This window comes from Rhinopithecus roxellana, chromosome 12, assembly GCF_007565055.1.
Source record: "Rhinopithecus roxellana isolate Shanxi Qingling chromosome 12, ASM756505v1, whole genome shotgun sequence".
In the NCBI taxonomy this organism is placed as follows: Eukaryota; Metazoa; Chordata; class Mammalia; order Primates; family Cercopithecidae; genus Rhinopithecus; species Rhinopithecus roxellana.
In genome coordinates, this window is record NC_044560.1 from 28,410,285 (window position 1) to 28,435,417 (window position 25,133).

Consider the following 25,133-nt stretch of genomic DNA (forward strand, 5'->3'; position numbering starts at 1 on the left):
TCAAGTGATCCTCCCACTTCAGCCTCCTGAGGCTGGTACTACAGGCACACACCACCACGCCTGGCTAATTTTTGTATTTTTTGTAGAGATGGGGTCTCACTATATTGGCCAGGCTGGTCTTGAACTCCTGGGTTCAAGCAATCTGCCCGCCTCAGCCTCCCAAACTGCTGTGATGACAGGTGTGAGCCACCACACCCAGCTGGCACTTTCCATCTAAGCAGTACCCAGGGGGCAGCTGGTGCCCAGAATCTCTGGGAACTCCTCCCTAGAAGAGCTCTTCTGTCACCCTGTCCAGCTCGTCCACTCTTTCTTATTGGCTTCTGGGGCGGAGTTTCCTGAACTTCTGGGCACCAGCTGCCCACCGGGTATTCTGGGAAAGAGCTCTCAGTCTGAAGACCTAAAAGGCCCAGTTTCAGCCGGGCACAGTGGCTCAAGCCTACAATCCCAGCACTTTGGGAGGTCGAGGCAGGCGGATCACGAGGTCAGGAGATCGAGACCATCCTGGCTAACACGGTGAAACCCTATCTCTACAAAAAAATACAAAAAAAAAAATTAGCCAGGCATGGTGGCGGGCGCCTGTAGTCCCAGTGACTTGGGAGGCTGAGGCAGGAGAATGGTGTGAACCTGGGAGGCGGAGGTTGCAGTGAGCCGAGATCGCACCACTGCACTCCAGCCTGGGTGACAGAGTGAGACTCCGTCTCAAAAAAAAAAAAAAAAAAAAAGCCCAGTTTGTCTCAAATCGGTTCTATTTAGCAGTCAGCCCCTTCCCGTCACATCTTATTAAGAATGTCCTCTGTCGCTTTCTGCCCCCTGAGCTCGGATAGGACATGCCAAGGGGCCTTTGTGAGGCAGCAGTGTTGCTGGGATGAGCATCGGGACTTCTGTGGCTTTCTTATGGTCTCCCCAGAAGGCAGCGCTGCTTATCTGGCCACATCAATATTGACAAGTTAAAAAGAAAAAAAAAAAAAAAGCAATCCTGTCACTTTCTAGATGCATCTGGATATGCCAGAAAAACCTAGCTAAACCCTCACATCTCAATCAGAGGGTATTTCTTGAACCTTTTTTTCCCCTTTAGACAGGGTCTTGCTGTGTCACCTAGGCTGGAGTGCAGTGGTGCAATATCAGCTCACTGCAACCTCCACCTCCCAGGTTCAAGCAATTCTCCCACCTCAGCCTCCTGAGTGGCTGGGATTACACGTGCACGCCACCACAGCCCGGCTAATTTTTGCATTTTTAGTAGAGACAGGGTTTCACCATATTGGTCAGGCTGCTCTCGAATCCCCGACCTTAGGTGATCTGCCTTCCTCAGCCTCCCAAACTGCTTGGTTTACAGGTGTGAGCCACCGCGCCCGGCCTGAACCATTTTTTCCTGCATTGTCCTAAGGAAACATGACAGGATATCAGGACGCTGCAGGGAACGATGGAAAAAGCCACGTGGAAGGCTTCATCCTGTGCTTTTCCTCCTGATAGAGGAAAAGCTGCTTTGCCCTCTGCTTTCCCCAGCTGGTAGACTGAGACTCAACCATGAGTCCCGAGACAGGCAGGACCCCAGGCAGGAGAGAGCTGGGCCTGCAGCTGCTTTTTTGGATGTTGTCAGGGCAAGAGTCATACATGAATATATGAATCAATCAATCCATGAATAAATAAAGACTCAAGATCACACCATGACCAACGTAAGTAAGGAGACTGGCATAATTAAAAAAAGATTTTCACTAAGGGTTCAAACAGATTTTTTCCTGCCGATACTCAGATAACCAGGAAACTCAATCAACACCAACAGGAAACTTCTCCTTAATGGCGGCTTTTCTGGATTGTGGTAATCATGCTCCTTAATAATCATGATAATCCCTGACATCAGCGCAGCACTGTATTCTTTTCAAAGCACTTTCCAGCCATTATCTCATTTGGTGCCGCTGCTAGCCAAGGAGGCGGGCAGGGCAGGGTAGGGCAGGGGAGGGTGTCCTCCGTCTACAGTGGGGCGCCTGTAGCACTAAGAAGTTGTGACTTGCCCAAAGCTATGTGCCAGCAGGGCACAGCCTGATCTAGAAGCCAGGGTTCTGACTCCAGGTTCAGGTCCTGCCAAGACATCTGCTGGCCTCCCTTTCTGCTTGGCCTAAGTACTGTCTCATCTCCATTTCACTTCATTCTTGCAGTATGCCCAAGAGGTGGGTCGGGTAGATCTGCTATGCCCTTTGCATAGAGGGGGTAACAGTGGAGAGACAGGGTGATTCACTCTGTCCTTGCCCCATGTTCTTCCTACAGACCAACATACTGGCCTCCTGGGGACTGTGTCTGGGCCCAAGGCTCCTGCCTGTGCCTGGGCACGGCCAGGCAGCAGTGCCAGCTGCTGAGCAAGATGAGTAAAGATCAAAGGGCTGCAGGGGCCAGTAGGCCACCCAGGGCTGCCTCTGATTCTGGTGTCTGAAGCAGGAGCCTGGCCCTGCAGGAGGGAGCTGAGATGCCAGACGCCTGGGAGATGAAAGGGCTGCCACATCCTGCTCCACAGGCCCGCTGAGCACAGCCTGGGTGCCTGGGACCCGCTATGGGAGGCCAAGGTGGTGGGCAGGCAGGTAGGGTCTCGTGGGGCAAAGGCCCTCTCTCACCATGAACCCAAACTGTGGAGTTCCTGCACGAGAGCACCCCAAATGCTGCTATCTCAGGACGTTCTGCCTGCAGGGCTCAGCCTCCATCTGCATAACCAGCCTCCACCTATTCTTGGAGGTCAGACACCAGGATGCCCTCCTCTTCCAGGAAGGCTTCCCTGATTACCTCTCTGCCTCTACCATAGTAGGATGGCATTTGGCTTTGTGCTTTAATTGTCTGAACATCAACTTTATTTCCTCAACCTCAGGGACAATGCCCTGGAGCTACGACAGTCCAACAATCACCAGTGCTTATTTCAGGTTTGTAGAATCAAATTAGGCTGAATTCTGACCTCCTGCTTGTGCCCTCCCTAGACCTGTGTTCTCCTGACATCCGGCTTCAGTTTTCTGGGTCTACAAAGGGCAGGGAAGCCTTCCTTCCTTTCTTTTTTTTTTTTTTTTTTGAGATGGAATTTCACTCTTGTTGCCAGGCTGAAGTGCAATGGTGTAATCTTGGCTCACTGCAACCTCCGCCTCCTGGGTTCAAGCAATTCTCCTGCCTCAGCCTCCCGAGCAGCTGGGATTACAGGTGCCTGCCACCATGCTCAGCTAATTTTTGCATTTTTAGTAGAGATGGGGTTTCACCACATTGGCCAGGCTGGTCTTGAACTCCTGACCTCAGGTGATCTACCCACCTTGGCCTCCTAAAGTGCTGGGATTACAGGCGTGAACCACTGCACCTGGGCGGGAAGCCTTTCTAAACACAGGTTGTTGCTAGGAAGGTAAGATACAATGCAAGGCTGGTTCTTCATCTTTTCTCTTTGAGAGCCTGACACAGGCAGTGGATACCCACCCCATCCTCCAACATACCCCAAGGCGCATCAACACTTCAACTCAAAGGTTTACAGATGGTGGATCCCACTTCAGTAACTACAAACGTAGGGATCGTAGCATCTAGAACTACCCCTTTCAGCTTAGGGCACATGCCCAACACTGGGGGCTGGGAGGTCCCTTTCTGGGAGCCTCCATGCTGGGCCTTGCCTTTCTCCCTTGTTTTGATGCAATTAGCAGAATGTCGCAGCCCCTGGCAGGTCCAGGAGAGCAAGTGCAGGATCAGGAGAGATGCTGGAGCAGGCAGCCTCCCGGTTTCCATCCCAGGGCCTGGAGCTCTTGCTGCTGGAATGCCGAGCTGAGTAGTAACGATTTCCTGGCGTGGGGCTCATTTTCAGACACAGACTGATGGAGGTATTTTTGGAAATTTGGGGCACACATCGCTTCTTGGCAATGTTGCAATTTTATTCATTAGTTTTACATTTTATTGGGTGTTTTTGGCAGAAAAATATATTAGCCTTGAAGTCCTAATGTATCAGTTTCATGGAGTGCTCATAACGGTGTCAGAGTCCTTGCCGAGCTGCTTTGCTGGTGGCGAGATGGGCTCAGGCGGACCAGCTCGGCAGGGCGTCCTGGAGGAATACAGATGCAGGCTTGGATCTGAGAGTCAGGGCAGGGGACAGACCCTGCCAGGGCCCTGGATTCTGGATTCCGGACAGTTGTGGAGTGAAGTTGCCTTTGTCTTGCCCAGGCTGCCCTGATGTTTCCGTGGGGTTCACCACCCTGTCAGGCCTTGTGGGTTCAGGCAGGGAAGAAGAGCTTGTGGAGAAGCCCCTCCCTGGGTTATGGAGTTTTTAGGAGAGATGCTAGGGGTCACCCCCCAAAGTGAGTGTGACCTTTGGAGATGAGCCCCTGCTTTGCCGGAGGCCTGGTCGGTGTCAAAGGCTGGGGAGAGGGAGTCTGTGACTGTGGTGGTGGTAGGGGAAGCCAAGGATAAGTAAAAGTCTCAGAACTTCCACAGCCTTCTGGAAGAGCTGCGGACTAGGGGATCCCTCCTCCCTCTTGGTGCCTCAGGATCCTCACCCATAAGCATGGAAGCTGCGTGTCTTTCTCACTGGGGCTGCTGCAGGGAGCAGGGTCAGGCCTCGGAATGGGTGCAATGCCGTCAGGACAGACAAAGGCCCCCCTCTACCACCACCAACCGCCACCAAAACCAAACCCAGACGGAACAAAGCCCTGACATGCTCCCTGAGAGGGGAGCTGAGGTAAGCCTCCAGAGGGCAGTTTTGCTCCTTAGAGTCCCCTTCCTCTGCCGGCAGCCCCAGTCCGTCCCAACTCTCCTCTTGTTGTGTGCAGAGGCCCTTCCTCCACCAGCATCCAGCCTGGGGCTCTGCCCTCCCTCTCTCCCGCTCTCTTTCTCCCTCTTTCCCTCTCTCCTTCCTTAGTGGCCTCATCCAGCATCCTGAACTCACACCCACCAGATTCCCAGGACTGTCCAGATTTCTCTCTCCAGCCCACTTCTCCTTTCTTGCCTACCTGGCTGTTGATAGCACCCCTTAAAGTCCTCAAAATACCCACGACTTCCCACGGCCGACCTCGCCGCCCAACCTCCCGCTCAGACACTTGGCCCCTCCAGGCTTCCCACAGCTGCCCCGGTCTGGAACCCGGGAGTCATCCTCTCACTTTCCCTCCCTCTCCCTCAACAGCCAGTCGATCATCCAGTTCTGCCAATTCTCCCGCCCCAGGAAGCCTGATCCTCCCATTTACCCCCTGCCTGCAACCACCAAGTCTGAGCCTCCACCTGCTCTGCTCACGTGGGAGTGTGCCTGACTCCCGGGTGTCCTCACGTCTGCTCTTCCCCTCCCCGACCCATCCTTCAAACAGCAGCAGGCCTGGTCAGGCTGTTCCGGACGGCTCCTTGGCACTGAGATCAGCCCACACTCCTGCCACGGTTCCAGGCCGGGCCACCTGTGCTTCTTGCTGGCTGTTGCCTGCCTCGTGAACCTGGCTCCTGCCACCCCATTCCCCAGATCTGCCGCTTCTCTCCCTGGGCTGTGGTCTCTGGCTGCCGCGCTCCATGCCACATCGATCCCAGGTCACTTCCTTGTGGAAACCTCATTCAGCAACCCCGTTGACAACAGTGCCCACCTTGCCTGGCTCCCACCTTGCTGTCTTTGCAGCACTAATCTCTCAGTTTCCGCTCAATTACTACTCGGGTTTGGCCTGTTTTCCTGGCCACAAGTGTGAGCTCCGGATGGCTGGGACTCTGTCTGCAGGGCAGCCACATGGCAGGGGCTCCATCCCGCCGACTGAAAACCGGGGGCATAGCGGGGTGCCGCCAAGCTGCCCCAGCACACGGGCCAACAAGCCTGCCAGGGGGCACCTGGCCTTGGCTGTGGGAGCTGGTGCAGGGGTGGTGGCTGTCTCCTCTCCGGAGACTCAGTGTCTCAGGACCAACCCTGGAGAAGCCCCAGGCATGTCTTCTAGAGGGACAAAGACTGAGGGGCAGAGAAGGAGTCTTTGTCCACCCCAGGCATGGGCTGGAAGAGGAGGGGGTCCACTCCCTCAGAAGGGGCCCAGGAAGGGTGGCATCTGAGGGGGTGGGTCCATGAGCCCTCTGCCCCTCTCCAAGGAAAGTTCAGCTTGTCCATTAACCCAGCTGTGCCTCCTGGAAATGCATTTGGAGCTGCAGATCTCCCCGGTTCCAGACTCCCAGGGCCCTGCCAGGCACAGGACTCTCAGGCTGAAGGTGGTGGAAGGGCATCTCCCGGGAGCCTGAGGTAGAGTCAGTCTCTTCCAGAACCTTTTCTAGATGGCATCTTTCACCCAAACCGCAGGGACAAAGAGAGGACAGGGGACAAGCTGAGGGCCTTTCCTCCAAAAGCACAGGAGAGGCTAAGAACGTTCTGCAGAGGACGCCTGCTCAGTGTTAAGCAGGCCCTTTAGTGCTGGCCTGAACCTTGCCAGGAGTGGGTGAGGCAGGCAATGGGCTCATGAGGGGCCTGGCCCCCAGCAGCGCTCATATGTAAGACCACCGACACTGCCTAGTAAATGGGCATGAGGTGGAAGTGGGGAGGTGCTCCAGGCTGCAGAGGGGAGCTGAGCTCTGCACCTCCCGCGTGCTGAGCCCACCCCTGGGTGCGTGCAATTGGCCCTTGGAGTTGGTTGAGGGTGCAGCAGTGAGCCCTTCCCCAGAGACCCACAGAGGGGACTCAAGTCACCCCCAGCAAGAGCCTTGGGGATCTCACATCCTTTTCCTGGCTGCTTCCAGGGTGAATCCTGGGCCAATGGGTGTCAGGCAGCAGGGTCCCATGGCCCTGGCCTGGGCTCCTCTATCTCTGCTGAGAAGGAGGAGGCCTGGAGCCAGGACCCTTTTCTGTGGAGTAAGCAGGGTGGTGATGCAAGAAGTGGTTAAAAATGCAAAAAGCTGTTGGTTTTGATAAAGAAAAATGCAGCTGCAACATCTGTTTGACTCTTGTTTGCAGCTTCATCAACGCTAAGTGGTCAATAAATCAGAGTGGCATGGCGTTCCGTTTCTTCTGGGGCTCAGTCATTAATCTCGTGCCAGTTCTCATGAAAAATGAAGGAGAGAGGCCGTGTGATAGTGAAAATGTACACATTACCCAGAAAGTCATAATAGCATGTAATAGTGCCACACACCTCCTCACTTGCCGCTGGGGGTGCGGGGGGTGGGCCTGCGTGCTGCCAGCCAGATAGGCGGGAGATGGGCGAGGAAGTAGCGTTGTCTGCGTCACAAGCTCCTTCGATCTTTGCATTTGTCATATTAGTACCGTTTATACATATTCTGAATGTCCCATAAACCTCATCGTCAGAGGCACAGGCTTCCCTGCACCTGGATGCTTAATGAACAATGAGGGTAGGAGCCCATGAAACTGGTGTGCAAGGCTGGCAGGGAGAAGGGCGGGCTTTATTAGGGAAGGGATAGAGGGCGACACTGCGTGGCACAGGGCTGTGGTGTCACTAGGCTGCAGGACTGTGCAAAATCCTCTTGCCCACCTTCTGGCTGCCCCAGGTAGCTGGGCCCCTGTCCTGTCTGCTCTGGGTAAAAGTGTGAGGTGGGACCATGGTTCCACTAGAAAGGAGGCTGATCATGAAGGCCTTGGCAGGCTTGGGTTCCATCCCCACTGTCACCCACTGAGGGTGGTCAGGAGGCAGGGGGAGGGTCAGACAGGCCTGGAGGATGGACGGAAGCACAAGAAGGATGCTCCCTGAGAAGGGCCAGGGCACGCGGGCGCCTGCTTCTCAAGTCTCCCAGGATCTGCCGGCCCCTGAAGGCTGCTGTCTCCTTGGGTCTCTCTTCCCTGCCTCTGATGGCTCCAATGCATGGTACTGTGGCACTCCACGGCCACTCGGGGGTGGGAGCGTGCCTGGACCCACAGCACACACCTCCCAGTGGGCATTTCTGTTTTCAGAGATCGCTTTCTGAGTGTCAGCTGTGTCTCGGGCTCCACATTCAAGTTCTACAACCCACAGGTGCAGGTGCTATTGCTATGCTCATTTACAGAAAGGAGAGTGCCTTGGAGGGCTGAGTCTCTGGGTGCCAGCCCTGCTTGAAGCCACGATCTCACACCTCCAGGCCACTGGCCCAGGGCTCTGTGGGGCTCACTGGATGTTTCATGGGAGGGCTGTGCATTCAGCCTCAGTGCTCCGGGCGGCAGCAGCCCAGTTCATGTCTATGTCAGAGGAAAAGCAGGTCCAGGGAGCCTGACTGGGTCATGTGAGGTATGGGGAGCTGGTAGGACCAAGGATGGGGCTGGAAGACTCCTGGCTGGTCTGTAAGCTCCTCAGGGCAGGACGGAGGCTGCAGATGTCCCTGTATCCACATCAAGGGCCCACAGTAGCTAGAACACCCTTTGTGGGGTGTCCAGGGAGTGAGGAACAGCCTTCGGGGACCCTGGAGTTGAGCACCTGGTAACTGGGGTGCAGATCTAGGTCCCCAAAGTTGGGAGCTATTAAAGGAGAAGTAAAAAGAGAAGGGAGGGAGTAGGAACTGAAAGAGGGGCCCTGGTGTCCCCAGTAATAGGCAGGGTCAGTAGTCAACTGTGCTCCTCTGGGGGCTTGGTCCTGCAATCTGTGCTGGGACCAGGGATCCCCCACTGTGGCTGAGTGTGACAGGGCACACACAACACCTCCACGCTTCCTTGCCAGTGCTTAGCAGGGCCGGCGGATTCTGAGCGATGCCTGGCAAGGGATTCAGAGGGCCTACAAGTGAGGGCAGAGGTGGGCTCCCTTTGGGGGCCCTGCAGCCCCTTCCCACGGCTGCCCTCATTACGCGAGCCTGTGCGCCAGCGGGAGTCGGGCCGGCAGCCCTTCCCTGCTTTGGAGGGAGGCTGGGAGACTTAATTAGTTAATGTGGGTAAAGTGGTCTGAAGATGAAAAACCCTGGGTAATTGCTGAGTGCTGCTGCTGTTGTTATTACACAATTACCAGAATTTTCCAGTCATGGGAATATAGTTAAACAATTTCCACCTGGTGCGGGGTTCCGGGAACCATGCCGGCTCAGGGGCTGGCTTGCTCTGCCTCCTTTAGCCCAAAGGTAGTGTAGGAAAAACACATTTATGGTGGGAGATCAGGCCTGGCACAGTCCTGGGCACATCCTAGACACCCAGAGAATGCCGGACGAAGGGCGTTCTCCACTCTCGCTGAGCAGATAAAGATGCATGTACCTCGAGAGGGGACAGAGGGTCCCGCCTGCCTGCACTTTCTGAAAGTCTCTGGAACAGTCCCACCCAAAGGCTGCGAGCGGGTCAAGCCACCCTAGGGGGCGCTGCCGGGGAGGGGAGGAATTTTCATTGCGCAGCAAGACCTGGCTGCCCAACAGCACATGTGCATGGGGGCTGGGGCTGGCCTTATTTAAAATCATTATAAATGACCCAGGGGAAGACACGTCTGATAAAATCTCCACGTTTGCAGATGACACTAAATTTTAATGAGTAACGAAAAAGCCGGTGTCGGAGGGTATGGGAGCTACAGATGCATCCCAGGGCAGTGACGTGTGGGGCAGCGGGCTCAGGATGAGTAAAGCAAACTGCCAACGGAGGCTGGCAGCCCGAGGTGCCATTGCCAGACCCGAGAGAGGACCTCCCAGGATCCACAGAAGCCACTGGTTCACAGTTGTTGCAGGGACCAGAAAGGCCCAGCCTGGAGAGCAGGGCATGACTTGGGAACTGGAGACAAAATGGCCGAGGTGTCTTTGCTGCAGAGCTCGGTCTGAACTAGTGAGTGCAGGGGTGAGGGAGCATCAGCCGAGGAGGGGCAGGCAGCTCCAGGAAAATGAAGATAAAGGCTTTCCGGTCCAGAAAGACAAAAGTGGGGAGGAGATGTGATTCGAGTCTTCAGAAAAGGGAGAAGAAGTGAAAGCGTGCCTCTAACTCTAGATCCATGAATGCTAAGAATACGGTTCCCCCACCCTGGAGCTCAGGGAGGTAATTTTAGCACAATCAAACTACACAGCGGGCAGTCAATGTATGAGACTCATTATTCCAAGGCGACATGGGCTGAAACATATAAAGAGATTTTTCTAAAATGGGTGACATTAGTTCCCGGATGACTGATCCATAAGGAGTCGTGCAAGAGATTGGGATGCTGGGGACCATCTCTCTCCGGGACCCCCAAATCCAGGAGACACCATGATGGCCGGTGCCCCCGCCAGGGTGGAATCCGGGGCTGCAAGTGTCAGCCGGACTGTTCAGCATCCAACCATCCTTCTCTCGCTTGCCAGGGGCCTGTCAGGGATGCAGGCTGCTGGCATCCTGCATTTGGCAGAGCCTGAGCTTGGATGAGATTGTTGGTTGGTGTCCTGTCCTGTTCGTCTCCTGCTCTCACCTTGAACTAATTTTTGATTTATTGGCGATGCTGTAAGAGTTGCTCCGACCACCCCTGGGACAAGAAGCCATGGGCCTTTCAAAGGGACACAGGGAACTCCTATAGGGAAAAGGTCCTTCTCAGGGCATGCAGCCCTGGCTCAGCAGAGACAGAGGGTGGAACAGTACAGATGCTGGGCAATCAGGTCTCAGAGGGCTGCAGTCATCACACCTCTGACCTCCTGTCCCTCCCAAGAGCTAAATCCACAGCCACATGGCCTCCTTACCAGCCTCAAAGAGGTCCCGCCTGCAGCCTAGACTGGCCATGTCCTCCCGGATGGCTGGAAGCCAGGCCTGCTGCCCTCCCCTGCCTCTTCCATCCTCTCCAAGCACGTGTGCCCCACTCCTGCTCCCAGAGCTGGTGTGCCTGCTCAGAACCGTGCCCCATTAGGCAGTGAATCAAGCCCATCAGATGACAATGGCACCAAACAGTCATTGAGGCATCTCTAGAGTGACCGATGTGCTCTGGAGCCTTTCCTGCCCATCTGCTCCCCTCCACAGCTCTGAAGGAAGTTGGGCATGTGCTGCCATCCCTGCTGGACTGAGAGGTGCTACATGATCTGCTCAAGGCCACGTGGCTCTTGGGAGGCTGAGCTGTACACAACTCTAGTGCACTCATTCTTTTGATAAGAGTTTCCAAGTTTTCTTTAGCAATCCAGCCATGTCTCCAACCCAGTCCAGGCGTGGAGCTTGTCACTCAGGCTGGCCAAGCCACATTCTTCGGGCCACACTGATCGGCTCAGGGAGAAACTCATGGCTCCACCACAGCCAATCAGTGCTAATCACTAGGCTTTGGCTGGAGCCACTTGGAGGCAGGGGTGCTCTTTCCTGCTGGACTCGAACCTGGGAGAATGAAATCTAGTGCTCCTGGAAGCCATCTCTTGCCAGCACATGGAGGCAGAGAAGGGAGCTGGCGTGAGGAGCAGGGCTGAGGGGAGAAGACACAAAGCCTCAATGCCACTGATGGAACACAGGCCAGCAAACCTCAAGACTTTTCAGCAATTCCAACCCCCAAATCTCCTCTTCCCCCAAAGTCAGGTCAAGTAGAGTTTTTTGTTGCATCACCCAAGAGCCCTAATTCCTAAAAAAAGATCATGTCTTCTTTCTGCTAATCTGGTCACTTTCCACTACACAATTCAGATGATCCTCTGGTTTCAATAACCCCCACTGCTATGATTGCTGAGAACTAGCATTTCTTCAGACCTGTATGCTCCAGGTGCTGGGTGCTAACTACTTCCCAGGACTTAGCTTGTTCAATCCTCACTGCAACCTCACAAGGCAGAACTGGTTATGGCCCCATCTGCTTTACACATAAAGAATCTAAGTAGTCCATCAAAGCCCTGCCCTTCACTTAAGCTCAGGACTATCTGATGCTGAGGAAGCAGAGTGGTAGAGAGTGTGTGCTCCAGAGACAACTACCTTAGGTTCGAGTCTGGGTTCTGCTATCTCCTAGCTGCGAGCTTTGGGCAGTCACATCGCTGTGCCTCAGTTTTCTCATCCATACAATGGAGAGAATAGTATTGCCTGCTCCCTGAGGTGGTTGTGAAAACTAAACAAGATACAGCATTTGAACAGTGCCCGCCACATGGGAAAGCTTCAGAACGGCCAGGTATTATTCTGACTGACCTCTCCAGTCAGTGTTATGTCATCTCACAGTATTGCTAAGGACAAAGATTTCCTAAGATCGTATGGAACTTCCATGTGGAGCAACATCAAATTAATTCAGACACCGCTTATTTGGGAAGTATAATTCTTTGAGATAGGAGCCCATCTAGGCAAAGTTAAATTCTTTTCAAACATCGAGGAAGCATCATGATCTCCAACAGACGATGAGCTAAACACCAGCCACTCTTGTCCAATCATAAAAACAGGGTCTCTGAGATAATTCTTGGCTATCTTCCAAACTCTGGAAGAAAGCAAAGCTCCATTTTCCTGAAAAATATTCCGTAACTCTCCATGAATTAAAGAGGTGGGTGCCCCATCCCCATCCTGCACATTGGAAAGGTGGGATTCCCGTGGGCCAGTGGGATCATTCTAGTCCTCATCCAGATGACACAGGCGTCAAGTGAACTGCAAGCCCTTGAGGAGCTCCGGTGCCTCCAGCCTCTTCTGTAGTAAGCACTGTCCACTTCCCAGATACTTTATGTATTTTAATTTGTGCATGAAAGATCTGCCAGGGTCCTGCAAGTCAGGGGTCTCCGAAACCCTTCTGTTTACTCCTCTTGGAACAGAGAATACTGAGGTGGGAGGAAACTTAGCAATCGTCCAGGCCAACTTATCCACCCCCTTCCATCTCCAGTTGGGAAAACTGAACCAGGAGAGACTGACTTGAACATCACGCAGCAGACAGGGAGAGAGTGAGGACGGGGAGCTGCACCCAACCCCCATCCTCTGCTGTCTCCCAGCTTTGCCCCTTCCTGATGTTCAGAACCTTCTGAAGCAAATGATTACAGCTCCCTCGCTTTGCAGAGAGAATTTGCAGAAAAGCAGAGCTGGTTGTTGTTGACTGCAAGTGGCATTCAGAGCAAGGCTGCTTCCCGGCCAGCAAACTTCTTCACAACCTTGACTATGAGTAGGGTCCTGAGATGTTTGTTGGGCTTTCTGTTTAGCATCTCCCTGGTGGTAGTGATGGCGGGGCAGGTGCTCTAAGTAGGGACATCTGGGAGGTTGGGATGGGGCCACCCTTCCTCTGCTCTGGAGGAGCACCTAGGGAGCCCCTGCACTCAATCCTGTTAAAGACCTAAACCCCAAAGCTCTCCCTTGACTGACAAATGGGCTGGCCGTGGAGGCAGCAGAGGATGAATTGTGCCTGGTCCATCAAGCATCTATAGGATTTTTATGCTCTGGCAATGGCAATGGTGAGATTCCAGCAATTGTTTTAGAGGGAATCATGATTAAATTGGGCTGTATGTTTTTTTAATGTGTTCCCCAGTTCCTCTTTAATACCTTGGTAGGACAAGATAACGTGTAATCACTGAAGTAATTGTGGCTCTCAACAGTTTATGTCTTGAAGGAGTGACTAGGGGTTAACAAAGCCACTGCAGGGCAAGGTTTGGATTAGAAAATACAGTTTTTCTTTTTGTTATTTTCTTTTTAAATCCCTCTTTATCTTCTTCCTTTCTCCAGTGGCTCCTGGAGCTCGCTGATAACCTGTAAGCCTCCTCGGGTAATAACGGGACCTGCTATACTAATGACATAGGCAAGTCTGGGGCCGGCCCCTCTGCAGAGCTGCTGCGGCAGGCCAGGCTCTTCCCAGAGCACATGCCTTTGCAGGAAGCACCAACTGGTCCCCGAGACCAGTGGGGCTCGACATCCTGAATACCGACGCCCATCCAGACCCCATCTTCATCACCACATCCTGAAGCTGCTGGCTGGAGCCAAGCAGTGAGGCTGCCCTGTGCCAGCCCATTGCAAATGGCAGAGGAGAGCAAGCTCGTGAACCCCGACACTGCCTCAAACTGTCCTTCTCCTGGCCGATGCTGAAGATAATGGTGGGGTGGGCATCTGTGGCTAGCAGGGGGCTGGCAACCCCACTCACTCCTCTTCAGATGATGTGACAGAAAGGCCTGGCTTCCTCCAGCTTCCTCAGGGCAGGGGCATCTCTAAACATCGTGCTTAGAGGCCAAGACCCTGTCAGCCCGGTGGGGACAGAATCAGGACACAGAGCAATCCCGCCACTGTGACTCCATGGCCACCAGGTCTGAGGCACTGCTAATGCCAGCAGAGCTGAAGGAGGGGAGAGATGGGAAGGCGTGCTGCTTTCCTCTTGGTCCTTGAGGCCACCGCCCCAGTCTCCCCTCACTGCCTTCCCCATGCCCTCTGGCATCAGCCTCCTGACTGGTCTGCCTTTGAGCCAGGCACTCCTATCCAACTCTGAGAGCCACCTTCCCAAGTCCCAACTCTGATGACGCCACCCACTGCTAACCTTTCCTGGCTCCCCATTTCCTGTGAATGCAGCCCCACTCCTGATTCCAATGGCCTCCATGATCAGCCGGATCCACCTCCCATGCACCCTTCTCACCCCTCTTGGCTCAGTCAACCAGACCACTCAGCCTGCTCTGCCACCGGCCCTGCCCACGCTGTTCCCAAGGCCTGGAATCCCTCCACATTCCACCTACTTGTCAAGACCCAGCTCCAACATCACACTGTCCTTGCAGCTTCCCTTTATCCTTCCAACCAAAATAATTTCATTCCCCGGGGACTCCCCTGACAGCCCTCTGTGTCTCTCCTGCGGCATCGGCCAGCCCCACCCTTTCCACTGATCTTCAGACTGGCTGGCACCTCCATTCCTTCTCTGGACCCCAGGCTTCCCGAGAGCAGAGTGTGCATCAGAAGGAAATGTATTCCCCGATAGGCAGTCAGCAAGTGTTGGTTGAATCAGTGGTGGGTTGACTGCATCTGAACGGGGACACTCATCCTGGATCGGTCACTAGAGACAGCCCCTGTGCTGGGGGCTGTGCCAGTCGGTGGCTGGCACACCCACCACCCACCCATCACCCTCTCCCTTTATCTCTTCCACCTCCACCAAGGCGGAGTGAAGGACATGGCAGGGGCCTTTCTGGGTACTTCTGCATGCGAATTTACTGCAGTCTTCATTTTAACCCAGTTTCTGTTTCCACCTGTGGGAGCAGTGATATACCAGGATGATTTATTCCAACCAACCACTCACACACAAATCCCTACTCCCCATCTTGGCCCTTGGAATTTTGCACTTAAACCATGGCGGACAGCACTCTTTCCCGCTAAGCTCAGATGGGGTCCCGGAAATCTCACAGGCAGGGTTCCGTGTTGTCATTACCAATTGATCACTGCTGGTGTGGGAGACAAAATATGGTCCTCATCTCTGTACACGCACGCACAGGCGCAATGCAACCCCTTAGCAGGGAGACCCACAGCACTCATTCCCTGTTTGTTTTTAGGTCTTACCACGGCTGCCTTGAAGCTGAGAAAACAGAAGCTGGGCTGAGGGCCTTGGCACCAGCCCAGGGTAACTGGGACACCCATGTTTGCAAAGAAAGCATTTGTGAAGTGTGAAGAAATCAGAACAGCACCGTTCAAAAACTGTGTTTAAATTTCACTCAAAATGTTCTATTTTGTGTCGAGGATAGAGTCCCCTTGGAAAAAACACTTTCTGGCATTTGGAAACCACTGTTGCTATGGAGCTGTTAAGAGACGTTAGCTACCAGGGGACAGCAATTAATTGCGGTGGCTGCAGGTAAATCAAGCCAGCAGCTCCTTTGGAGGAAGCTGATGGGAAAGGGGATCTAAAAGGCAATGTTGAAAAAGAACTTCTGTAATCCCAGCACCTTGGGAGGCCGAGGAGGGCAGATCACCTGAGGTCAGGAATTTGAGACCAGCCTGGCCAACATGGTGAAATCCCATCTCTACTGAAAATACAAAATTAGCTGGCTGTGGTGATGCATGCCTGTAGTTCCAGCTACTTGGGGGGCTGAGGCAGAAGAATCCCTTGAACCCGGGAGGCAGAGGTTGCAGTCAAACTTCCAATTGAGGGTTTCAGATGTTTGAGGGCAAGGTGCCTTCTTTGTGATTTCTTTGTGCTTCCTTCGTTTTTAGGAGAAAGGACTCAGTGTGTGGAGCTGATGGGAAGTCAGGCTTTCCCTTCAGTTAACCTAAAATGATGGGGGTCCCAGCTCACCCACTCTCCTGCAGGGAGCTCTGAGGTGGGATTCTCAGCCTTTTAGAGGAACAGTTTCCTCTTCTATAGAGTGGGGGTAACTGTAGCACTCGCTTTGCAGGGTTTTCATTCATTCACTCATTCACTCACTCATTCATTCATTCATTCATTCAACAGATTAGCTCTCAAGAACCACAAGATACCAGGGACTGGCCTATGTTTGGGGTCTACTGTGACCAAGTCTAAGACTCTGCCCTCAAAGAGCATGGAAGAGACAAGCTATAAACACTGGAATAAAGAATAAGGTGATTCTGGATGGCGTGAGGTAGTATGAGCATACAAAATGGGGGTGGGTGGAGAATTTAGCCAGGGAACTTGAGAAGGCCCCTAAGGATGGGACCTTTAGCTGTGTCTGAGATGATAAAAAGAAGCCAGCCACGGGGAGCTCTGGGAGAGGAAAGGCTTCAGGCACAGGGAATAGGGACGAAGCCTCAGGACAGACTCGGGCTCACAGGGAGCACTCAGGAAAACAGCCGTGAAACGAGAAAGCACAGAGGTTCAGCCTGAAGAGCCAAGGACAACGGCCAGTGAGGGCCGAGTTCCATGATGGCGGCTCCACGTCTGTCTGGCTTGCTCAGCCTCGAGCCTGGCACCTGGCCCAGAGCTGGGCTTGGAAAATATTTGTTGAATAAGTGAAATGGTTCGGGAACACTTTAATGTTGAATAAGCCTCCACATGGAACTGAAGATTCAATCTCTCAACAGAAGAAAAACTTCCGCATTTTGAGATCACCAGGATAGGCTCATGCTGGCAGCCACGATGAAACACTCACAGGGAGAAACCCATTAGGGAGCAAGTTGCCGAAGTTCGGGTGGTGGAAGGCTTACTCCGAAAGAACACTCTGTTTTGCTGGTTATTTGTTGAAGAAAGGAGTCAATGATGGGTTTTAATGAAGTCAGCTGTTTTCAGCAGCAGATACTAACTTTGGAATTCAAATAAGATAGAAAGAGTACACCAATCTGTTATCTTGCCTGCAGCCAGATGATGGAAAGAACTTGGATGTGGAGTGGAATCAGGCCTTAGCTCAAATTTCACCTTGGCCACTTCACTGTGTGATCTTGGGCAAGTTACTTAACCCTTCTTGGCCTTGTATGCCTCCCAGGTAAAATGGGGATCCCCCCATCCTGAGGATGTCAAAATCCATTGAGAGGATTAAGGGAAGCGTAATGGAGGGCACCCAACAAGTTCCCAGCAAGGAGTAGCCGCTCAGTCACTGATAATGAGTTAATGAGCAAAACCAATCTCTGCTTCCTCCTCCTCCCCCCATACCTCCCGGGTCATGAACAGAAAGAACAAGGTCACTGGTTTGGTATTTGTCTTTGGAGGTGACTAACTCCCGATCTGACAGTTGTTTCTGCAGAACTAAAGATTTGACGCGATTACAAGGTGACACGAGGTCACCCAGAGAAGATGCCTCACTGTCTTCAGCATGTTCATTCTCTCTAGAGGCGCCTGGGAGCCGAGACGTGGCCGAGCTGAGCTGGTGCCCGGAATTTTGCAACAAACCATGGCCGAGTGAAAACCAAAGTGACCTTCTCAGAAGCAATGGTCCCAGGGCCAGGGTGTGTTGCTAGCAACCCCAACCTGCTCGGGATTACACAGACATCTCCATCCCTCTTCCAGGAAACTTCCAGAAGGGCCAGCACTGCACCTGACACCTCCCTAGCCCCCTTGTTATAACTTTCCTTGTGATTTAAGTCCACTCCCAATGATGAGAGTGTTGGCCTGCCACTGCTGGGCAGAGGCACCGGACAGGAAATTAATTTCTTAGTTTCTTATTAACTTTGAGGAGAGTATCGCTAATGAGCTGCACTGCCAGGACGAGGTTCACCAGGGCTTCCAGGAATTTGAATATCAGAGATCAGCACCGAGGCGCGATGCTCAGCCTCTCCTGCCACCTTCTCCAGCGGGCTCCTGGCTTAGCAAATGTCTCAGGAGCCAAGGGAAAATTCCTGGCATCCCAGACCGCAGGCCCTGGTGAAAATTCTGCTGACATAGCCGGGTGACAGTGACAACACATTACGGCTATGACCTGTCACTATGAAATAAAAGGACTCAGGGGCTCTCCAGCACCCACCATGGGGGTCCTCCCAGAGCCCTTGGCTCTCTTGGGCCAGTGGCCCCTCTTCTGCGGCGGCCTCCCTCCAGTCGCCCCTATGAGAGGACCTCTTTTCCTGGCTGGGTCCCTGCCTGTTCCCTCCAGTTCACCAGCCCCCAATCAGGGTGCAATGCCTCTCGAGGTCCTGGCCTTTTCTCCACTGCTGGGCCCTGCTCTTCCCATCACTGGACAGAACGTTGATGGATTACTCCCCTGACCCTACAGCCTTTCCCTCGCACTCTCTCTCTCCTGCTTCTACCTGTTCTGGCCCCATGCATCCAGCACCTGTCCTCGGGGCCACCTCCTCCAACACCTCCTCCCTGCTTCTCTTGTCAAAGGACCTTCTGGCTTGGTCTGAACTGTCAGGTTCAATTCCTCGAGCTAAACCTTTGAATCTTGTTGACCCACTCTTGAATTGTCTTTGTTCCCCAGCTAAGAACCAGCTGATCTCAGCCCTGGCCAAGGTTTGCCTTGGGGACCTTGGCTGCCTCTAAATCATAGTTTCTCTGCTCAGTCCCAGACCTCTCCTCCAACTCCCTCTCTCCTGCCTCCTTCTAACCCACATTTATGAGGTACCTGCTCTGTGAGTGCTGGGCGGATACAGACATGGTGGAACTGGGCCCTGCTCTCCAAATGCTGACAGTCTCCTAGTAAGATATTCGTGCAGAACAAGGCAGCATAGAATATATTCTCTCTCTTTTTCTTTATTTTGCCAGAGGTAAAGGAAAATTCTGTGAGAGAAGGGAAGGAGGGCTGAAGACTGGTTCTGTGTTCTCCAGCTTCCAGTCACATCTCGTTGGTAAGCCACCTCCTCTCTCCCTTTCCCAGGGGGCAAAGCATCATGGGAATATCCTGGATGAAAGTCAGGCTTCCATAAGGTTTCTCAGCCTCACAACCGTAGACACTTGGGGCTGGATAATTCTTGGTTGTGGGGCTGTGCTGTGCATTAGAGGATGCTCGGTAGCATACCTGGCCTCCACGACTAAATGATTCAAAGGGTGATGACAAAAAATTGTCTTCAGACATTGCCAAATGTCCCTGGGGAGTAAAATCACCCCTGTTTGAGAACCACTGGACTCCACAGTGGCCCCACGTTCCACTCACTCTCCTGATACCACAATGTTCCACTTTCAAGACTCCAGCAAGGATGGAGAAGAGTGAGCCTGTCCTTAGAGGGAACTTCAAAGGCCTGGGTCTAGTTCTGGTCTATTCTGGGAGGGCCAATTTTCTTGTTACTTTTGCTTGTGTACATATACATTGCTTTGAATGTGTGCAACATTTAATGACAGCATCACATGCATTGTCTGCATAGCATTTATTCCCCATCAAAATTCATTTCTCCTGAGGCGGGCGGATCACTTGAGCTCAGGAGTTCGAGACCAGCCTGGCCATCATGGTGAAACCCTGTCTCTACTAAAAATACAAAAATTAGCTGGGTGTGGTGGCGCACACCTGTAATCCCAGCTATTCAGGAGGCTGGGGCATGAGAATTGCTTGAACCCAGGAGGTGGAGGTTGCTGTGAGCCGAGATCATGCCACTGCACTCCAGCCTGGGCGACAGAGCGAGATTCCATCTCAAAAAAAAAATTAATAATAATCAATTTCTTCTCAATTTTGTCATTGTGTGTGTTTGGCAGGGGGCAGCAGCGAGTGAATCTCATTTGCCAATTGTTCTCCCATCCTCCTCATGAGGGATTATTTAGGAATGGGCATATGACCCAATTCTGGCTCATGAGGTAAGAGAAGTGTGAGGGTTTCCAGGAGAGGGTTTTTCACTGGTAGGAGCTGCAGAACATCCCACTCTTCTTCCTTGTGACACCTGCTATGTGTCATGTGAACCTGGACTGCAGTCACCTGGCTCCCAGGTGGGGGCACAGGAAGCCACCATTCAAGATGGCAGAGCTGGCTGGTGACATGGATGAGCCCCGGAACAGGCTGACCCTGCAGTTCGCGCTCCCTCTGGCTTTCCACAGAGGTGACAGAATACATTCTGCATTGTTTAGGCCAATTTGAATTGGAGTTTCTCTCCCTAGGGGCAGGAATAGTTTGCTCTATGGTGATGGGAGATGGCAGGTGGAGAGAAGCTGGACTGTAGTTTTCCTCCTATGAGCTGGGTCTCACACTTTCCTCTTCGTGCCTTCCCTCTCTCACATTGGGTGAACTGTGAAGCCTGTTGGCTTGGGGGAAGCCACACAGCCTCAGTCGCCTCCCTGGCCCCAGCCTCCCTAAAATTTCTGTTTGAGATGCAAATTTTCTGGTCAAATGTGAATAAATCCCTTATTTCCCTTCCTTACGTCTAATTTGGGATCAGGATAAGAAACAAGAAAAAAGCATTTCTGGATTAAAAAAAAAAAAACGGATGGCTCTACATTGAAACTAAAATGACATAACAGCTTTCAAACTGGCATTTGCAATTGGGCTGAGTTAACCTAATTCAATATCAAAGGAACAGGGAAGTTTTTAATTATCTCATTCTCATAATGGGAGAAGAAACTGGTTCCATGGGAGGTAAACACCCTAAGCCACAAGGTTTTCCTGTAAATTACAATGCTCAACTTGAGCTGACAAGGAGAGGGGATGTTTCTTCCTGTTTGATGGCCTTCCCCGATGTGGGGCCTTTTACTATAGTCATAAAAAGGCAGTAAATTAAGAAGGCACTGTAAAATATCATCGGAACCGGCCCAAGGAGCCAAATTTCCAGCCAAAGCCTTGAAAACGAGGGAGACATAAACAGTATAAAGTCAGTCTTTGGGGCAGAGGCCCCAAGGCAGGGAGAAAGCTGATGTCTTTTCTAAGGGTGCAGAGTTGCAAGCCTGGGGCTGCACACAAAGCAGGATAAAGGGGGGTGGGCACAGAATTGAGAAAAGAGGGCCTCCTGATCCTAGAAAGTGGTTCTCCTGGGTGGGGCGCTGCTGAGGCTTGGCACAGGGTGGAATCTGGTCTGGCTTGGGAGGTGATCTAGGTGGAGATGCCATCTCTCCACCGACCACTCAGCTAACACCTTCTTAGGTTACAGGCACTAGAGATATGGAGATGGAAGAAGAGAGAGCCCTTGTCCTCAGGGTTGAGGTGGAGAAGACAGATGATGTGCCAGTGTGATGTGATCAAGGCCAGTCAAAATGATAACAAGGGATGAAGGTATGAAGATGGCCCCCATGGAATCTGCCCAGGCTGCTGTGGGAGCACCACATCTTGGAAGTGGACTCAAGTCCATCTGGGTAATTCAGGAGCTCCCACTGTGTGCATGGTACAGGGGTGACTTCTTGTCCAGAGCATGCTAAGAACTAATGTCAGCTGGGTGCGGTGGCTCACGCCTGTAATCCCAGCACTTTGGGAGGCCGAGGCAGGCAGATCACGAGGTCAGGAGATCGAGACCATCCTGGCTAACACAGTAAAACTCCGTCTCTACTAAAAATACAAAAAATTAGCCGGGCGAGGTGGCGGGCGCCTGTAGTCCCAGCTACTCGGGAGGCTGAGGCAGGAGAATGGTGTGAACTCGGGAGGCGGAGCTTGCAGTGAGCCGAGATCGTGCCACTGTACTCCAGCCTGGGTGACAGAGCGAGACTCCATCTCAAAAAAAAAAAAAAAAAAAAAAAAGAACTAATGTCGATCTGTGCCAGGCCTTGGGCTGCAGGCTTCTTGTGATCAGCCCTACCTTAGAGCTGAGGAAATGGGCTCTGGGAAGTTGGGGACCCTGATTCTCTATTCACCGGACTATTTCACAGTCTAGAAGATCTGGGACCCTGGAGCAAATTCCTCTGAGGAACAGGAATCCTGGTCCTCTGGAAATAGTACCTTAGACCTTATGTGTATGCATGGCAGGGTGGGTGTGCGTGAGCAAAGTCCTTCAGGTGACCCTACCATGGAGACATCCGGCACCCCTGCTGTGCCCTTTCCTGGGTGTCTAAGTGTCTGCTTAGCAGGGAAAGGGGCTGCTCTGAGATTGAGGACCTCATCAGCTTTGAGGCCTTATTCTCTTTGCTGATATGCTGGCCCTAGAGCCTGAGGGTAGAGGACTCAGATTCTCCTGGGAATTTCCCCAAGTTCCCGAAGTCTTCCGATCCTTCCCTCACTTCCAGGAAGAATTGCCACGAGCCATTTCAGGCAGAGGGGTGTCTATACTTTCAAAGTTTTCAAAGGAGTGGATGAGCCCTGAAGTCCTCCTCCGGTCTCAGCTGGTTCTCTGCTGCTACACTTTTGTGCTCTGTCATCTCTTCCCCCGCTGGAGCTGGAGAGAGAACCTAGCAGCAGAGCCCTCCTGATATTTAAAGACAGGATTGACAGACTCCTCAGCCATGACCATGTATGTCAGTCACCTTGATTCTGGGACACTGCACAGCCCCAGCAGCCGCTTGGCTGGAAGTGAAGGTCAAGGCCACCAAGGCATCCCGTGGCTGGACCTGGCTCCTTCTCTTGGCTCCCAGCAGTCTCATTTCCCCCACGGGAAGGGCTATTTATAGAACAGAAAGAGCAGTTGCAGCCACACTTTACCCCACGAGCTCAACCCTCTGTGCCTTAGAGGGAAAACTTCCCTGCAGGTGACACCTGTGCACTGGCAAGACTTATTGGGAGACAGATTTATAATAAACAGCCTTATTTTATAGAGCCCCAAATATTTGCACAAAAATGAGCCCTTGGTATAACTTGCTCCATTTATCTCCCTGCTGTCATAGGGTATATCTCTCTGTTTTATTACTTTATTTGCCAGTTCCTCCAGCTTCTGCGCTCAACCCTCCTCTTCATTTCCACTGCAGTCGTCACTCTGGCAGGGGGCCCCGTCTCCCCTCCCTGTCACGCTTCTCCCTCTGCCTGCTAGTGTTCCATTCCCTCCAGCTCACACAGGGGACTTGGCCACCCTATGGTCCCCCTCCCTTCCCCCTCAGGAGTCTAGGGAGCAGCAGGAATGTGTCCCTGGAGAAGGACCCTCTTCCAAATGCCCTCCAGTCACCCCCGATCTCTGGCTTCCTTTTCAGCACTCTGGACAGCACTCCTGGAGGCTGTTGCTTAAAGCCTTAGAAAATAGTACCTTAGACCTTACGTGTATACGTGGCGGGGTGGGTGTGCGTGACCAAAGTCCTTCAGGTGACCCTACCATTGAGACATCTGGCACCCCTGCTGTGTCCTTTCCTGGGTGTCTAAGTGTCTGCTTAGCAGGGAAAGGGGCTGCTCTGAGATTGAGGACTTCATCAGCTTTGAGGCCTTATTTTCTTTGCTGATATGCTGGCCCTAGAGCCTGAGGGTAGAGGACTTGGCTTTTGCCTTGCAGGCCTGGGCTTGCAGGTTCAGAGGCATTTAGGATGCCTCCCTGCCTCATCTCTTAGTATTTCTAACAGTAGGAGGTGAACCCTGAGTGCTTTCTTAACCTCCACGACTACCCAAGACGTAGGCTCAAGAACAGAGTGAGCAGCGTATGAAAAAAAGAAGTGATTTTAATTTCAAAGTTCTGCTGACATTCATCGAGTGCTCTCAAGGTTTATATAAACAGAACGCCCTGCTTGAAATATCACTTTGAATTCCGTTTGTGCAATGGCACCTCTAATAGGCTGCTGTTTTGGTTTCTCTCAGCAATGTGAGCCTTTGTGTTTTAATATTCAGAGGCACAAGGAACAGGAAAATTATAGCTGGGGAAGCCCAGGCTGTGTTCTTCATCATCCAAGTTAAATTTGGCTGAATGGAAGAAAAACATCCTTTTAAAAGGGTGGTAAATGGGAATAATAATCTCTTACATTTACAAAACACTGAGTATTTCCAAAGCCCTCTCATATTCATTATCTTGTTAGGTTTTCACAGCAATCCTGTATAAAACATTCCACAAAGAGCTATTGTAGGTGCTGGATGTGAATGGCAGGCCTGAGGAGGCCTTCTCAGCAAATGGAGAAACTGAGGCTGGGGGAGGGTGAGTGACTGGCTTGAGGTCACTCCATGGTGGCCAAGCCAGGGAGAGCTGGCTGAAGCCAGGAGGTGGCTATGCCAGCCACCTGTCTTGCAGTCTGCCTCCTCCCTGGTACCTCCCCCATGGCCCCAAAGTGACCTTTGTCTCTTCTCTCATGGAACACACATCCTCCAAATTGAGTGGCCACAAAACTCCCTCACCTGGACTTCTACCCTTGTAGGAGAATTAAAGCCCAAAGCAAAAAGAGAGAATCCCGAAAGTTGCAACAGTCTGCATCTGCTGAGCACTGGCTTTGCATCAAGACGCGTGCTGTACCCTTGACACGCACTATTTCATCTGACCCTCTTAACAGCTCCAGGAATGCTTTTAGTCCCATTTTATGGCCAAGAAAACTGATGTTCAGAAGATTCGAGCTAATCAGTGTTACAGCTGCAGCCACATTCAAGCAGCCTGCTCCAAAGCCCGAGCTGCCTGTCACTATGCCATATATATCCTTCCTGTTTGTCTCCAAGGACAGTTTTTAGCATTAGCTGGAGGGAGGGATTGGTGGGGTATGAGGCCTGCATTGCCCTTCTTGCCAGAGGCCAGGTTCTTTGCCTCCTGTAGGCTGCTGCTAGGATGGGGACCACAGCACTGTGCGTTCTGACATCGCAGGTCCTGAGGCTGCCCCTCTGCCTGGCACTGACCTTGCCTTTTAAGATGGAAGTCACCAGACTGCATCTGGTGCATGGCCAGGGCATCCGTGCAACATTCCAATCACTTCAGCAAACATGTCGTATGGATGCATACACACATGAATGAATGAGTGAATGAATGAATGAAGGAAGGAAGGACAAAAAGGGTCTCTTTGTAGGTGTGTAGAGTGGGGCTCTGCAGCAGGAAGACAGTAGCAGTCGGGAAACCTAACCCCTGCTGTGGCTCAAAGCCCTGGTTCTGAACAGGAGACCCCTGTACCCTCCCCCCAGCAGTATCTGATGGGCAAGGCCCCTGATGGAGGTTAAGCGGATGCAGATGGAGCCACGGCTTTCAGGGGTCAAGGTGAGTGAGGAGGACGGGAGCATTGGGAGGTGGGGGCAGGGGGGCTGGGGGCCCATCAGATAAGCCTGATTTGATGTTCATGGTCTAGTCTGGGCCAGGCAGGCTGATGGGG

General features: G+C 52.6%; 1 protein-coding gene across 5 annotated transcripts in view; it reads right to left on the minus strand.

Annotated features, from left to right (window-relative positions):
* CAMTA1 (calmodulin binding transcription activator 1) overlaps positions 1-25,133 on the minus strand; it is a 974,629-nt gene that overhangs the window by 131,651 nt on the left and 817,845 nt on the right. The gene's annotated exons all lie outside the window — the stretch shown is intronic.